Consider the following 15,233-nt stretch of genomic DNA (forward strand, 5'->3'; position numbering starts at 1 on the left):
ATATTATCATGAATGACTATGCTAGTGAAGAGCGTGCCCATTATTGATGCCACTATTTTTCAGGAATTCACATTCATTTTGTAACTCCAGATAGTCTATTCATTTTTCCATTAGCTTCTTGCCCTTTGGGATTTGTGCAGTTGGAGCTCAGATGAAATTGGTGAATACTAGAAACGATCATTTTTTCCACAGGAAAGACCCTTCCTACATGATCTTCAGGAGAAATTTTGAAACAGCAAAGTGGTCTTCAAAATGGGCACATACTTTCTCAGCAAAAACTCACTGTGAAAGAACACACCCCTATATAGATTATTTCAACTAAATCTGCCTGGGGCTATGAGTAAAAAGCCATGGCTGAGTTACAGGGATCAGTACCTGCATAGACATATAGATCTCACATGCTGACTCCTAGGTTCCATCCCAGAGTGCCTATAAGCATATTCTGTAAATACATTAAGAAGAAGAGAAAGGATGAAGGAAAGTGTAGGTCCACTACTTAGTGAGGAAGGAGAGATAATGACAAATGACATCAAGATAGCTGATGTATTTAATGCCTATTTTGCATCAGTGTAGTGAAGCCATGACTCACCTGTGCAGTGCCTCCTGCTGGTCGTCCTGGGAATTAGCTCGATTCCATCCCAAAGCGTCCTCTGCTGGCTGATGTCCTGCTTGCCTCAGGCCCCCCATGTCCTCACCTGGACCCCGGTGCCCCTTTATCTTGGGGTGCTGTCCCCTGGCAGTGTCCCCATACTTTGGGTCTCCCCTCCCTGGGGAACCCCAATCCTCTATCCCAGACCTGGGCAAACTATGGCCCACAGGACCATCCTGCCCGGCCCCTGAGCTCCTGGCCAGGGAGCCTACTACCCGGCCCCTCCCCCGCTATCCCCCCTCCTCCGCAGCCATGCCGCCACGTGGGCCGTGCTCTGGCCTGCCGCTCCTGCTGGGCAGCATGTGGAGCACAGCTGGCTCTGGCTGGGTGTCGCAGCTGTGAGCTCCTGCTGCTGGTAAAGGGGCAGGGAGTGGGGGGGGATTAGGTAAGGGAGTGGGGGCAGTCCAGGAGGAGGGGGAGGTTGGATGGGGTGGAGGTTGGGAGTGGGAGTCCCCCAGGGGGCCTGTCAGGGGGTGGGGATATGGATAGGGGTCGGGAGGGCAGTCAGGGGACAGGGAGCAGGATGGTTGGATAGGGGGTGGGGGTCCCAGGAGGGGGGAGTCAAGGAACAAGGAGCAGGGTGGGTTGGAAGTTCTGAGGGGGGCAGTCAGAGGGCGGGAAGTGGGAGGGGGTGCAGGACAGGCTGTTCGTGGAGGCGCAGCCTTCCCTACCCAGCCCTCCATACAGTTGTGCAACCCCAATATGGCCCTCGGGCCAAAAAGTTTGCCCACTCCTGCTCTATCCCCACTTCACCTCAGTGGCTACTGCCAGTCACCATCTACCCCCCCTCCACTAGGGTGGACTGCAGTCTGTAAACCACTCATCACTAGCAAGGGGCGTTTGGACCTGCTGCATTTGCCTGCCCTGGGTTGCACCTCTGCAACCCCAGTACCCTTCCCATCCTTATCAAGGCCTGCAGCCTGGGGGGTTTCCAGGCTGGAGCTCCCCAGCTCCTCTGGCCTTCCCCCAGCCTTGTTCCACTCTAGGTGCCCTGCCCAGCTCCGAGGCAGCCAGGCCCATCTCTCTCCACAGCTAGAGAGAGACTCTGTATGCGAGCTCCTGGCTCACAGCCCTTTTATAGGGCCAGCTGTGGTCTGATTGGGGTGTGGCCCCAGCTGTGGCTGCTTCCCCCAATCAGCCTAGCTTTTCCCCCACTACAGCCCTCTCCCAGGGCTGTTTTAGGCCCTTCACGGCAGAAGCAGGGTGACCACCCTGCTACAGTCAGTCTTTAATACAAAATTAATAGTGACCAGATGCTTAACACAATTAACATTAACAACAAGGGGAAAGCAACATAACACTGAATAGAGAAAGAACATGTTAAAAATATTCAGATAAGTTAGATATATTCAAGTTAGCAGGGCCTGACAGAATTCATCATAGGGTACTTAAAGAACTAGCTGAAGCAATCTTGGAACCAGGGGCGGCTCTAGACACCAGCGCGCCAAGCAGGCGCTTGGGCCGCCGGGGGGGGCATTTGGCTCCCGTGAATGGACGCGACGCGGTCCTGCCTTCTTCCCGCGCTGCTCTCGCAGGCGCAGCGACGCGCTGCCCCGGCGCCGCCCGGCTCGTCCGACTGCCGGCCCATGCCCGGGCATGAGCCGCGGAGCGCAACCGCGAGAGGAGGAGAGGGGACCAGACGGGAAAGCGGCGCGGCGCTCCTGCTCTCTTAGGGCTTGGGCAGCCCCGCCCTCCCTGCTTGGAACCATTAGTGATTATCTTCAAGAACTCATAAAGAATAGATGAGGTACCAGAGGATTGAAAAAGGGCAATCATAGAATCTATCTTTAAGAAGGGGAACAAAGAGAACTTGAGGAATTATAGGCTAGTGAGCCTAACTTCGGTACCTGAAAAAATACTGGAACAAATTATGAAACAATCCATTTGTATGCACCTAGAGGGGAATAATAGAGTGATAAGTAATAGTGAGGATGGATTTGTCAAGAAGAAATCATTCCAAACCAACCTAATTTCTTTCTTTGATGGGGTTACTGATCTAGTGGATGGAGGAAGCAGTAGATCTGATATATCTTGATTTTAGTAAAGCTTTTGACACAGTTCCACATGACCTTCTCAAAAGCAAACTAGGGAAATGTGCACACTTTATAGTAACTTAATCTAGACTACAACTGGTTGAAAGACCACACTCTAAGAGTAGTTTTTAATGGCTTGCTCTCAAACTGAAAGGATGTATCTAGCAGTGTTCTACAGGGGTCTGTTATGGGTCCAGTACTGTTTAATATTTTCATTAATGATTTGGATAATGGAGTTGAGAGTATGCTTATAAAATTTGCAGATGACACCAAACTGGGAGGGGTTTCAAGCACTTTGCAGAACTGGATTAGAATTCAAAACAACCTTGACAAATTCATTAATTGGCCTGAAATCAATAAGACAATATTTAATAAAGTGCAAAGTATTGCACTTAGAAAAAAAAATCAAATGCACAATTACAAAATGGGGAATGACTGGCTAGGTAGTAATACTGCAGAAAAAGATCAGGTGGGTATAGTGGATCACAAACTGCATATGAGACACCAATGTGATGCAGTTGCAAAAGAGAGAAATGTCATTCAGGGGTGTATTAAGTTATGTATTAAGTATTAGTTATGTCATATGTAAGTCATGGGAGGTAATTGTTCCACTCTATTCAGCTGGTGAAGCCTCCACTAGCATATTTTATCCAGTTTTGAGAGAGTTCAGAAGACAGCAACAAAAATGATAAAAGATTACGAGGAAAGATTAAAAATAGCTGGGCATGTTTAGTCTTGAGAAAAGAAAAACCGATGATCATCCTGATAATAATTTTCAAATATATTAAGGGCTGTTATAAAAGCATGGCGATCAATTGTTCTCTATGTCCACTGAAGGTAGGACAAGAAGTAATTTGCTTAACCTGCAGCAAAGATGATTTAGGTTAGATATTAGGAAATACTTTCTAACTATAAGGGTAGTTAAGTACTGAAATATGTTACCAAGGGAGGCTGTGGAATCCACATCACTGGAGGTTCTTAGAACATGTTAGACAAACATCTGTCAGGGGTGATCCAAGTATTACTTGGTCCTGCCTCAGTGTGGGAAGGAGGTAGGGGGAGGAGATATATGGCATGACCTCTCGAGGCCCCTTCCAGCTCCACACATTTCTATGGTGCAATGCTTCTATTATGACAGGACTACTTGGAGCAGCTTTGCTGTGGGTTTTGTGAGTAGGAAAAATAGAACACTAAATTTAGTCCTATGCGCCTGCAACTTGATAATGGGTTTCCTAGTGGGACCTACATATGACATCTTACAAATTATGGACCATCTAGTGCACCTCTTCTGCAAGCAGTAAGATACTGTACGTTTCACTATACATGCAGTATGAACTGATGCATCAGTACGGATTTTAAAAAATACAGTCATAAGTGATCTTTTTTATTTAATTAACTAAAAAAAAGACAAAGTTAAGAATGCTATCAAGAAGGCTGTCTGCTTTGACCAATCTTTTATGACACCAAAGTACATTTTTCCTACAAGATATATAGATGGTAAAACTCCTAGGTGTATTTTCGTATGCAAAATAAAAAAGTGGTTAGTTTATGTACAAATCTCCACTTAGGATCCATTCAGTAACAAAACTGACTGCGTTTTCATACCACAATTGTATTGCATATAATTCACCCTTGCTGTTTCCTCACCATATGGTGCACTGCTGAAATTTAGCAGATAATAAGCTGTGGATTTGGACTAACTTAAATTGGCTTTCTGCTTGTAGAATGTAATGTACATCTCATTAGTGCATTCTGGACAAAACTCTGAATTGCAAAAGCTGGAAAATCAGCAGAAGGAAATAGCAAATGAGTATTTAGAAAACTATACAAATGAATCATTGCACATCTTGCTATATGCAAACTAACTTCTTTCTGCATGATCAGCTCTCATTGATGCCAGTAGGAGTGGAAGAAATATAAAACACTGCTGATAAAATGTGTGGCTTGTACAAATATTGGCAGAGTGGTAAATAATGATGAAGACAAGACAGACATACAGAGTGACCAGGATTACTTTGTATGCTGGGCCCATTAAAACAAAATGCATTTTAATACAGACAAGTGCAAGGTCATTCATCTAGGAACAAAAACACAGACCATACCTACAGAAGGGGAGAGGGTATACTGGAAGATAGTGACTCTGAAAAGAAGATAGTGATCAGAACGGACAAGCAACTCAACATGAGCACCCAGTTCAGTGCTATTGCAAAAAGGGCTAATGCAGTCCTTGAGAGGAAGCAGAGAGGTGTATTTATGTTACTCGTGATTGTATACAGCATTGGTGAAGCCAGTACTGGAATACTTTGTCCAGTTCTGGTAGCCACATATTTTAAAGGAAGCTGAAAAATTTGAGAGGGTGCAGAGAAGAGCCACAAAAGTATTCAAAGGCTGAAATGCTTTACAATGAGGGACTTCAGGAGCCCTATCTGTTCATCTTATCACACCAAAAAAAAAAAAAAAAGAAAATTGAGGTGACTTGATTACAGTGTGTAAGTACCTGCATGGGGAGAAAATACCAGGTGCTAAAGAGCTCCTTTCATCTAGCTAAGACATAACAAGAACCAATGATGGGAACTTAAGACAAATTTAAATTAGAAATAAGGCCCTATTTTTTAACAGTTAGGGTGAGTAGCCATTGGAACAAACTACTAAGGGAACAGGTGGATTCTCCATCTGTTGATATATTCACATCAAGACCTAGTGCCTTTCTGGAACATGTGCTTTAGTCAGACACAAGTTATTGGTTCAGTAGACGAGAAACTGGGTGAAATTCTATGGCCTGAGTTATAAAGAATTCAGACTAAATGATCTATTGCTCTTTTCTGGCCTTAAAAATCTACAAATCCATGAGATTTTGAGAGAGAGAGAGAGAGAGAGAGAGAGAGAGGGAGACTGACTGAGGGCAGGCATCATCATGCTTATACTGAGACAGAGGTGGTACAACTGAGCAAAATAAATAGCATCTTGTTTTAGCCATGTGTGACATTGTCCAAAACTACAACAAGGGTAACAAATTTCTATCTTCTGTCAAGTTTTCTCTTACGACTTTTAAGACCCATCTCTCAAGGAAAAAAATAACAAAGGCCAAGCCCTACAGTTCTTACTCACATAAATATGCATGATTCACATGAGTACTCCCAATTAAATCAACTAGTTCTTAATTACTACAATTACCAATAACAATTATGACTAGGATTGTCAAAGGAGCATAAGGAAGTTAGGTGCCAGTTTCTACTGATAGCCAATGGGAGTTGGGCACCTAAGTCCATTAGCTCCTTTGACAATCCAAGCCTACACATATAAGGGTTGCAGGATTGAGTTGTTATTCCTTGAGGAAAGAAAATTGTGAAAAGTGATGACTTATCATGCCAAATTTTGATCACAACTAGGCACATGCAGCCCCATTATTATCACTTGAAATAACATTATCTGGGTTTCCTACATGTAAATGAGAGCAGAACCTCAGCCAGTATTTTTAACTCCATCCAGTCCAAGACATACATGTTCCCAGAAGAATGTGTGCTAACTATGAGATCCAAACAAAACTAAATACTGAATTCATGTTGGGGAAAAAACTTTAAAATGTGTCATATATAATGATAAATCCATTTACCTTCCATTTCCTAATTTTCTTTGTCACATATCCTAATTATGAAAAATATTCTTGTCCAAACATGGGCTTTCTCCTTCAAAGTCCAGTCACCTTTCCAATCCTAACCTGCAGAGAAAGTACACTCCTTTGTTACTCTGCCATTATGTCCAAAGTGACTTTAGTGGATTGTGACTTCAGGGGCCACTAAAGCAGATGAGCATGCTGTACTGTGAAGGAGAACACTGCTGACAATAAGTTTCAATATTAGCAACATGGATATAGTTTAGGAAAGGAAGAGGAAATTGCTTTTTTTTTGGATTAATATTCTCTCTTTTACTGGTTTGCAGTGTGAAAATCCCTCTGCCTAAATATTAAGGTTCAAGAAGAATGCAACACAGATAGCATGCACCAGCTCTAATTATAATTTTAAATCCAAACTGGAGCAAGTGATATTATAAAAATATCATTCATAAAGATTTTGACAAAAGCGGAACTGGTAAAATCTCTTTTCCAATGTAAAATCTCTCACTGCAGTATTTCAGCTATTCACAGTACAGAATGCAGAGGCTTTTCAGTACAAGGGGAGCTTGGGGACTACCAGAAAGCTTTGCCCACACGATAAGAGGAATTTAGGACTAGGGAAGGGAAAAAAAGAAAAAAAACATAGTAGCATTGAGCACTGCTTTAATTGCTAGAGCTCTGCTTACATGAAACAGAACACTGTGAGCAATCAGTGCTCAATCGAGCAGATTCATGAGTAGTTCTCAAGTTATATACTGAAGGTAATTAGTAGAAAAAATGGGTTATAGATTAATGCTTTCCATGGATTCAAGATGTTAAAATATCAAGCCAACCACTGAACAGAACTGACAGATTTTATTGTGTCCATGACAATCATTACCCGGAAGAAAAAAAAATGTGAGCAGCCAATTCTGGAAAATTATTCCAATCTTTTACAATGGCTATAATAATGGGTATAATAATACATTACAACAAACAATTGTAAAATGCCTGGAATGGCTGTGATGCTTGGATACACACACATATAAACCCCACAAATATCAGTATATCCCTGCATCTATATACATCTGTGCTTGGATACATACACATATCCACCCTACAAATATCAGTATATCCCTGCATCTATATCTATCTATCTATCTATAGTAGGTGTATACATTCAAATGTATCATTTGAGTCCTGTTTTCATGAAGTCATGGTCTGAACACACAACAGTCACGAAGAATGAACTAAAAATAGTGCTCTAGCTGATTTGTTCCAGAGCTGCTGCCTAATTATTATTAAACTTTGAAAGACCAAAATTCTGCCCTCAGATACGCATGCAGCGCTCTTTCTGAAATCATTAGGAGTTACTGAGAGTAGAATTTGCCCCTAAGTCATTATTAGGAGCTAAAATTCAAAGATGAAATGATTGCAGTGGATAGACCACTCATATTTCTCTCCATGGGTGTTTCATCGGGCTGTGAGAAATCTCTTATTTAATGTCTCTAAAGAAAGATGCTGGATAAGTGACAATTTATTCACAAAAATAATTTGGAATAGCTGCAGCTGGCACAAAAATCCCATAGATTTATGGGACTGTTTGCAAACCTGTCCAGTGAAGGTGAAAAATAATAATTTGGTTTTCATTAACCTTACTGTCAATAGTGAATCACAAACTTTTGCATTTTATAATTTACTCAACTGCCTTATTTCTGAAAATAAAATATAGATACTATGCATGAGAAAAATAGCAGCTTTACCTGAGAACCTCAGCCTTTTACAAATATGAATGAAGTCACACCACGCTGCTGTAAGGGAGGCAAATTTCAGTATACCCAGGTAGTAAAAGATGGCAAACGGAGGCAAAGAAAGTTTATGTGATTTGCTCAAGGTCTCACAGCAAAACAGTGGCAGAGCTGGAAACACAACCAAAGAGTCCTGGCTCCAAGTATCCTATTCTATAATCACTACAGATGGGTACACAAAGGGTGGCCCTGTATATACATGAGGGTAAATTCTGATACCTTTACTCAGGCGGAGAAGTATTTTGCTCTGCAAGTAGTCCTACTCAGAATAAGGTACTACTCAATGTAAGTCAGGGCTTGATTCCGATACGCTAAGCTTGCAACTTTTGTACAGCCTCTTGCATCCAGGTACAACCACCATTCCAGATATTTTATAAGCATTGTTGATTGTGATGGTTGGTTGCTACAACTTCAGTAAGTTTTTCATCTTACAGGCACTGGCACATAGTGATAGTGCTCCAGGATTCCCAGTATGCACTGGTACAGCAATAACTACCATGTGCCGTGAATGGATGTAACAAAATGATTGTCAGAAGCAGTGTTTAGGTGTTATTGCAACAAATCACAGATGTAATAAAACATTGCTGGAGCAAGTGACACAACAAATGATTTCATGCAATCCATGTCCATGCCACAGTTTCCTTGCTTAATGTCATCCGTTGACAAATCATCCAGGGGATCACTCACTCCAGCAGTGTGCTGGACCCAGGATTCATGATTTAGGCAACTTGAACCTATCTCCCTACAGATTCAGAAGGACAGCACTGTGTGTGGCTCCATTCAGCAGGTTTCTCTCCACAACTGTGTGGACTTGAACCTCTTTTTTACTTATTAAATTGAGGTTTCAATTCTATAGAAACTGAAGAGTAAGTCCCCTCACTTACCAGAGCAAGTTTTCTATTCACGGATGGGTAAATATAGGCTAAGGCTAATTGAAAATTTTCCATCAAAACTGTTTTTCAACAGAAATGTTTGGTTTTGACTACATGTATTTTTTTTTCACGAAAAATGTTTGTTTTCCATGGAAAGTTTTGAAAAAGTGGTATCTCAGGGAAATCGTAGTGCAGGTATCTCATGTCCCCATCCTCTTCTATAGAGTAGGCTTCTTACATCTCCCAGGATGCGCCACATCCAGAGACTCCCACGATGCATTCTGTGGGGGAGAGAGTGTCAGCAAAAAGGGAGAGTGTGGTGCATCTGTGGAGTTATAGTCTGGCCAAGGAGCTTGCCCCATCCAGGAGAAGAGGGGTGTGGGGTACTTGAGTACTTCCATAAGGCACTGCAGTGGTTTTTCCAAATCAAAACTTTCTGTTTTAAATCTAAAACAGCTGGGTTTTGGCCAATATTTTTTAGCTGAAAAGAAAATATTTCGTAATAGTTGTAGACAGGCTAGCGAGTGAGTGAGGTGATATAGAAAAGACACATTGTGCATCACCCCCAACCACAAAACAAATGTATTAAGTGAGCGTGCTTAAAGCTGCTTCTAAGAAAAGTCAATAGTCACTAAGGATTTGCTCCAAAGTCCACTCAAGTCAATAGGAGTCTTTCTATTGACATCAGTGGGCTTTGTATTAAGCCCAAAGCAGCAAATTAGATATTTCATTCACTCTACAATATAACGTAAATTATGTGAGTATTGCCAGGAAAAGGATCTTCATGCCATCGTAGTATGGAGGTTTGTGCATATTCTAGTCAAACAGTAATTCTAATTCTAGTGATCCTAGTACTATATGCCTGGCATGCTAACATGTTCTGTGCACTGTACTCTGCTGCACATTAAAGTTATTAAATATTGTGTTAGATATAAGGGAGCACAGAAGCACAGTCAAAGCATTAATTTCTTTATGCCATATATACTTCTAAATGAACTGTTTGCACATCAGTGTTTGAGCTGCAATGAATGGAATGGAATTTAGATCTTGGCAAATCAGGAAGAATCTACCGAGTTACTAACAACTTAAAACCCACTAAGAAAAGGCTTCAGAATGGCTCAGGCCACCAACAACATTGTCACGTGACTGCCAAGCCATTACACGGTCTGACAGCTAGTGTATTATTTTTTTTAAAAGAAATTTATGTGGATTTGGTGTTCAAAGGGGTCAGTCCATTTGACCTCTGGGAAATGGGCTCTGCTGCTGGAACCACAGTGGCCTCACCTTCAGAAGAGGGGCAGGGCCACCAAGACACAGAAGTCAACTAACTGCAGGGGACAACCAAAAAATAAGCAGCGAGAGGAGTGGGTTTAGAGGAACAGTAACTAGGATCCAGAGAGGAACCCAGTGCAAAGAACCTTGGACAGTGCCCATGGCTCTGAGAATGTGCTGAGGGAGTCAGTGGATGCTGCCCAGAGGAATTCTGTTCAAATGTGTGCATGTATGAGTCCCCAGAAAACAGCCCTGCAGGCAAAAATGTTCCTAGCAGTCAAGTTTCCTCCTCTTGGACTGAGAGACAGCCATCTTGACCAGTGCCAGAAAGAGGCTGACAAAGTTTCATAGAACAGGGACTATCCAAGGCAGGCACCAGCAATGCAAGCAGCCCCCATACTACTTCACAAATTTGCCTCAACCCTGCACCAGGGGAGGGGAGGATATTCAGTGTCTATATCCAGACTACAAGGAAGGTTGCCAATGACTAACACATATAGCGATATTTTTATTATGTAAATACATGTCCATTGGATCTAAACTATCAAACCAATTTCACACAGGCTACCAAACAATCAGATAGTAACCACCCTTGATCATTACCAACCTGACCTGGATTTGAACCAGTGATTAGAGGTGAAAAGCTTTAACAGCCCATTATCTATCCCTTAAGCCATTTTTTCCCTCCCACTAACAGCATTGTACATTATGTATTACATTAATGGGGAAGGACATTTAAAAATATCTCGTTGCTTAGTAGTAATAAATAACTACATAAAGCTGGCAAATCCTAGACGCAGACTGTTTATATTTAACAGCAAGAGGGCAACTTCACACTGCCTACTACTGATAATGCAACATTTCTGTAAGCACCTTTTTTTATTTACTGGGCTAGAATTTAGGTGGGAAACCCCATAAAAAAATCTCATGTTGATTTTACTATATGAAATTTGAGCCAATCCTGTCCCAATGTACATTTTAATGTTAGCCCATTTACAGGGCCAGACCAGCTCTAGGGCTTCTTCTGCCCTAAGCAAACCAGCAAGTGTTTATCCTTTATTGGCCCTCAGTCACCTAAACAAAGCCACTTACAGACTCTTTTGCTACCTTAGGTGACCATTTGTTCTACCTGGCTTGCAGAGCTGGCTCTATCTACTGACCTGCCATTTTCAACAGAATTAATTGGAGACATAGGATTTCTCTGTCCATATAATTATCTAGCCTGCATCTGTCTAAACACCTCTTGCAGTACACAGCAAGTGAATGCCCAAAAGATAAGGCAGCGAGCTAAAAGTTAAAAACGTCCAAGTGGATTTTTAGATGCTTACATTCAGCAGTATTAGAGCAGGCTGTAGCAGGCATGTTGCAGCAATGGGTGGGAGGCTGGCTAGCTGGCTGCCTGCCTACCTGCTTTCCTTCCTTCCTTCACACACTGGCTGTACAATTCAACGGTTCTAATGTAAGATACTCGTGCTGAGTGACAGATTGTCACACCCTTCAGGAGACACGCACAGACCTATTGGGCTGGTGGAGCTTGTGTCTGTGGTCATTTGGGCTGCATGTTTATTTACCTCTGTTTATGAGTCTTCTGCCTTTTAATAAGATCTGTGCTCAGGGAAAGAGAAGATGAGCTTTTCAGCTTCAGAAACATCATTACTTAGATGGATATTAAATTATAAATCCTGTTCACCATGAAGGCATGTGGAGAGGTGGAATCTTTCTAGCTTAGGCCCTATAAAGACATATTCATTATGGATGAAACCATTGAAGTCAAAGCAAAACTATCATTGACTTTGATGGAGCCAAGATTTCACCATCTATATGCATGACACAACTGCTTATTAACAGACATCCAAAGGCTACTATTAAGACTGCCCACAATATCACAAAGCTTGTGATAATATAGCAAAGGTTTCTCAATCATTTGAATCTGGCTGTCTGGATGAAATCAGCTGCTCCTTGGCAGAGTATGTGTTTTAATTTAGACATATAGACAATTTAATTTTAAAATTGCACATATTTGAGTGATTAAGTGCCTTTTTAAAGTGTTTTGAGCCCTTTCCGGGATTAAAATCCACTTGAAAAACATGAAAGCAGGAGTGCATTGTTATCTGTTTTATTAAATCACATTAGTTACTGAGCTCTAACTAGCCTTCACAGTAGAAATTAAACCCCACACCATTAATCAGTATGTTTCCATTGTCAGTACTGTGGAAAAGCAAACTGAGTTTGAATGGGGGGGGGGGTTATTCCATTTTGGGTGAGGTGTCTTTCTAGGGGGCAGATGGTTTGTATCTTGTGATTCTGACTTTCCTCTGCGTCTATTGCTAGGGGGAAGTTTCCAGCATGAAAGTTGATGGGTTTTTTCGGTTGTGTATGGCGTGGGTTTTGTATTTTGATTGGCTTTTCCTTTTTTGGTAAAGCAAAAACACCACTTAGCATATATGTTTTGTGATGTACATTTTCCTAACACATCTATTTCCTTATCCAGACATCTCTATGGCACTATGCCCATGGATTCTATTAAATTCAAGTGGCTGTCGCTTTTTGCCTGTGTACAATCTGGCAGGGGCAGGTTCCCAGAAGAAGTAAGCTATCATAGCTCCACTGACATCCACAGAATTACAACAATTTTCACCAGCTGAGAGTCTCATCCGGGGTATATGATATTGCTATTTTTTACATTTGGTGTGTATCCCAGTGGGCAGTAGAGGTTACATCTGAGAAATATAAGCAGAATTAATTCAAGGATAACAATGATATTCCTCAGTTTTAGGCTCTGAACAATAGAATTTTTACCTCTCACTCATCTAGGTTTGTACTTAGAATAAAAATTCTGATATGAATTGTCATAAAAACTCTTCACTGGCCCCACTTGCCTCTCCAGCTACAACACTATCTCCCACCTCCACTTTGACTACAGAATTCTTGTGTGCGCACTCTATTCCCACTGCCTGGAGTTTCCTCTACTTTTCTCATATAACCTGCCATCCAGTTTTGCCCCTTCTACACCACTGAAGCTGCTCTTAACAAGTTTATAATTGACATCCTTCTGGCCCAGTCTAAAAAGGGCCAAATCTACTGTTTTCAACACGCATGATTACTCTGTCATCTTTTGGCTTTCTCGATCCAGTAGCCTCCTGATTTTCTTCCTGCCTCTCCTATTTCTTCCTCACCCACCTCTTCTGTCTGTTCACACTGTCAGTGGCCCTTTGCTTATCATTTTCCCTCCCCTACATATCATCCTGGGGTAGCCTCATCCATTCTCTAGTATTATATTTGGCTGGCATCCAAATATCAGCCAATAGAGTGTTGTCCTCCTGAGTCTACAAAAGGCCTGAGAGTTGTGAAGTGACCCGTTCAGATCAGTGGGATGCTGACTCTATAGCCTACCTACTATAATTTACATGTTGACATTATTCTTATATGTTGTACCAAAGCACCCAGGGGGCATGATCAAGGATGAGCAACCCATTGTTCTAGGCACTGTACAAACATGCAGTAAAGATGCAGTTCTTGTCCCAGACTCCAAGACTTACAGTCTTTGTTTATGACAAGATACAAACAAGTGGCTCCAACAGGCAAACACTGTGATGGGAAGTGGACAAAGTAACAGTAAAGCAAGCCTGGTTTTGCATAATAAACAGTAGTATTAGCTCACCGTCTGCCTAGCTATTAACTATTTGACTTCATGGAGTGGCTCAGCTGCTGCACTCTCAAATAACATTGTACTACTGGGATAGATTCTTCACTGCCTGGCATAGCCATTGACACCTGTGCAAAGTAAGTATAATACACTGCACTGATATAGGGTGGAAAATTCTTTACATCACTTTGCACAGGTGTAAATGACAGTACCCCCCGCCTAAAAATCAGCAGAGAACACACAGAGAGATGGGCGGATCCACCACAGGGAAAGGGAAACTGAGGACAGGGGAGAAAGACCAGCTGCCCCATTACAGACATATCCCTCTTCCATTGGCTCAGTAACCTGCCACACCCAACTCAAGGGACATTCTCCAAGTATCCCTCAATCACATCCTGGAGCATATCAGAAATGCCCTGCATTTAATGGCAGCAGAAGCTCCATTCAAAAGGTTGGTATCACCTAATCTGATATACACACTGCTGGGAGCAGTTTCCTACCATAGAAGCTGAAATGGGGCTATCTTCTCCCCAAGGCTGGTTTTACCTAGAAGGTCTCATGCTCCAGAAGTATACAAGATCCCAGAAGCCCACTGGGAAAAAACAAATCCACCATAAACAGCTTTCTTCACTGACACTCACACAGCTCCAGCAGAGAAGAGATCAGTTCCATCCTTGCCCGCTCCCTCACATAGCACCACATTCTGCACCCCCTCCATTCTGCCTTGTGCCTCCACACCACTACCCCCTACAAGACTGAGGTCCCTGAGATGAAGAGGGAGCTCATGCACCACACACACATCGCTCACTGGTAACACAGACACACAGGAGGAGAATCACAGGAGCCACTCAGCTAATGGCAGCAGCAGTGGTAGCAGAGGCAACCTATGGACAGATCCTATCCCACCAGACAGGCTGAGGAACCCTCAGGGACCTGACTAATGTGCTCCATGAGGGCCACACACAAGAGGAGGTAAATAGAAGTGGGGTGACACATATCTGTACCTGGGTCCTCATTTCCCACCATCACGGGACTCCACAACAGCCATTTATTTGTTTTGAAATGCCTGGACTTCCATCCCTCCCTCTCTCCACTTCCTCTGCCTCATTGGCATAGGTGATACAAACAGCCAGTTGCCAAGCAACCACGCAATGGGCCTAAGCTCAGCTGGGCTTCAGAGAGAGGTGGCAAATTTCAGGGCATGCTGTAATGATGTAGCTGAACACATCACAGTCAGACCCAGGAAATCCAAGATGGGGCTGGATATAGGCATATACCTGGCAGCCAGGCTATGAGCTGAGTTTGGAGCAGGAGCCACAGACAGGCACATGTGTGTCCATGAGGTCACATACAGCTACTCG

At 42.6% G+C, this 15,233-nt stretch overlaps 1 long non-coding RNA gene across 1 annotated transcript; it reads right to left on the reverse strand.

The window, feature by feature from the left end:
* Nucleotides 1–378: 378 nt before the first annotated feature.
* Nucleotides 379–14,972, reverse strand: LOC120398312. Its single transcript, XR_005594312.1, has 3 exons — nt 14,877–14,972; nt 6,296–6,400; nt 379–442 (listed from the first exon to the last, which is right to left on the reverse strand). It is a non-coding gene; the product is annotated as an uncharacterized LOC120398312 (long non-coding RNA).
* Nucleotides 14,973–15,233: the final 261 nt, after the last annotated feature.

Source organism: Mauremys reevesii, linkage group 1 (genome assembly GCF_016161935.1).
Source record: "Mauremys reevesii isolate NIE-2019 linkage group 1, ASM1616193v1, whole genome shotgun sequence".
NCBI lineage: Eukaryota > Metazoa > Chordata > Testudines > Geoemydidae > Mauremys > Mauremys reevesii.